The sequence below is a fragment of the Schistocerca americana genome, unplaced genomic scaffold, assembly GCF_021461395.2.
Source record: "Schistocerca americana isolate TAMUIC-IGC-003095 unplaced genomic scaffold, iqSchAmer2.1 HiC_scaffold_167, whole genome shotgun sequence".
Taxonomy (NCBI): Eukaryota; Metazoa; Arthropoda; class Insecta; order Orthoptera; family Acrididae; genus Schistocerca; species Schistocerca americana.
The window spans coordinates 251,095-253,510 of NW_025725757.1; positions in this window are offsets into that span (position 1 = coordinate 251,095).

Below are 2,416 nucleotides of genomic sequence, written 5' to 3' on the forward strand. Positions count from 1 at the left end.
ATAGCAGATTGCGGTAAAAAGGAGAAGGTGAATACAAAGTGAAACTACTGGCAAAAACAGAAAGAGGAAAATAAGACGACAGAAAAGATTTCGAAATGTAACAGTGACAATAACAAACGTAATTGTTGGATTCAAATTAATGATATCAATATAATGGAAGGAAACATTCCACATGGGAAAAATTTATATATAAAAACAAAGATGAGGTGACTTACCAAACAAAAGCGCTGGCAGGTCGATAGACACACAAACAAACACAAACATACACACAAAATTCAAGCTTTCGCAACAAACTGTTGCCTCATCAGGAAAGAGGGAAGGAGAGGGGAAGACGAAAGGAAGTGGGTTTTAAGGGAGAGGGTAAGGAGTCATTCCAATCCCGGGAGCGGAAAGACTTACCTTAGGGGGAAAAAAGGACAGGTATACACTCGTACACACGCACATATCCATCCACACATACAGACACAAGCAGACATATTTAAAGACATATTTAAAGACAAAGAGTTTGGGCAGAGATGTCAGTCGAGGTAGAAGTGTAGAGGCAAAGAAGTTGTTGAACGACAGGTGAGATATGAGTGGCGGCAACTTGAAATTAGCGGAGATTGAGGCCTGGCGGATGACGAGAAGAGAGGATATACTGAAGGGCAAGTTCCCATCTCCGGAGTTCGGATAGGTTGGTGTTGGTGGGAAGTATCCAGATAACCCGGACGGTGTAACACTGTGCCAAGATGTGCTGGCTGTGCACCAAGGCATGTTTAGCCACAGGGTGATCCTCATTACCAACAAACACTGTCTGCCTGTGTCCATTCATGCGAATGGACAGTTTGTTGCTGGTCATTCCCACATAGAATGCATCACAGTGTAGGCAGGTCAGTTGGTAAATCACGTGGGTGCTTTCACACGTGGCTCTGCCTCTGATCGTGTACACCTTCCGGGTTACAGGACTGGAGTAGGTGGTGGTGGGAGGGTGCATGGGACAGGTTTTGCATCGGGGGCGGTTACAAGGATAGGAGCCAGAGGGTAGGGAAGGTGGTTTGGGGATTTCATAGGGATGAACTAACAGGTTACGAAGGTTAGGTGGACGGCGGAAAGACACTCTTGGCGGAGTGGGGAGGATTTCATGAAGGATGGATCTCATTTCAGGGCAGGATTTGAGGAAGTCGTATCCCTGCTGGAGAGCCACATTCAGAGTCTGGTCCAGTCCCGGAAAGTATCCTGTCACAAGTGGGGCACTTTTGTGGTTCTTCTGTGGGGGATTCTGGGTTTGAGGGGACGAGGAAGTGGCTCTGGTTATTTGCTTCTGTACCAGGTCGGGAGGGTAGTTGCGGGATGCGAAAGCTGTTTTCAGGTTGTTGGTGTAATGATTCAGGGATTCCGGACTGGAGCAGATTCGTTTGCCACGAAGACCTAGGCTGTAGGGAAGGGACCGTTTGATGTGGAATGGGTGGCAGCTGTCATAATGGAGGTACTGTTGCTTGTTGGTGGGTTTGATGTGGACGGACGTGTGAAGTTGGCCATTGGACAGGTGGAGGTCAACGTCAAGGAAAGTGGCATGGTATTTGGAGTAGGACTAGGTGAAACTGATGGAACCAAAGGAGTTGAGGTTGGAGAGGAAATTCAAGAGTTCTTCTTCACTGTGAGTCCAGATCATGAAGATGTCATCAATAAATCTGTACCAAACTTTGGGTTGGCAGACTTGGGTAACCAAGAAGGCTTCCTCTAAGCGACCCATGAATAGGTTGGCGTACGAGGGGGCCATCCTGGTGCCCATGGCTGTTCCCTTTAATTGTTGGTATGTCTGGCCCTCAAAAGTGAAGAAGTTGTGGGTCAGGATGAAGCTGGCTAAGGTGATGAGGAAAGAGGTTTTAGGTAGGGTGGCAGGTGATCGGCGTGAAAGGAAATGCTCCATCGCAGCGAGGCCCTGGACGTGCGGAATATTTGTGTATAAGGACGTGGCATCAATGGTTACAAGGATGGTTTCCGGGGGTAACAGATTGGGTAAGGATTCCAGGCGTTCAAGGAAGTGGTTGGTGTCCTTGATGAAGGATGGGAGACTGCATGTAATGGGTTGAAGGTGTTGATCTACGTAGGCAGAGATACGTTCTGTGGGGGCTTGGTAACCAGCTACAATGGGGCGGCCGGGATGATTGGGTTTGTGGATTTTAGGAAGAAGGTAGAAGGTAGGGGTGCGGGGTGTCGGTGGGGTCAGGAGGTTGATGGAGTCAGGTGAAAGGTTTTGCAGGGGGCCTAAGGTTCTGAGGATTCCTTGAAGCTCCGCCTGGACATCGGGAATGGGGTTACCTTGGCAAACTTTGTATGTGGTGTTGTCTGAAAGCTGACGCAGTCCCTCAGCCACAAACTCCCGACGATCACCTTCTCCTTTTTACCGCAATCTGCTATACTATTTTATCCCGCC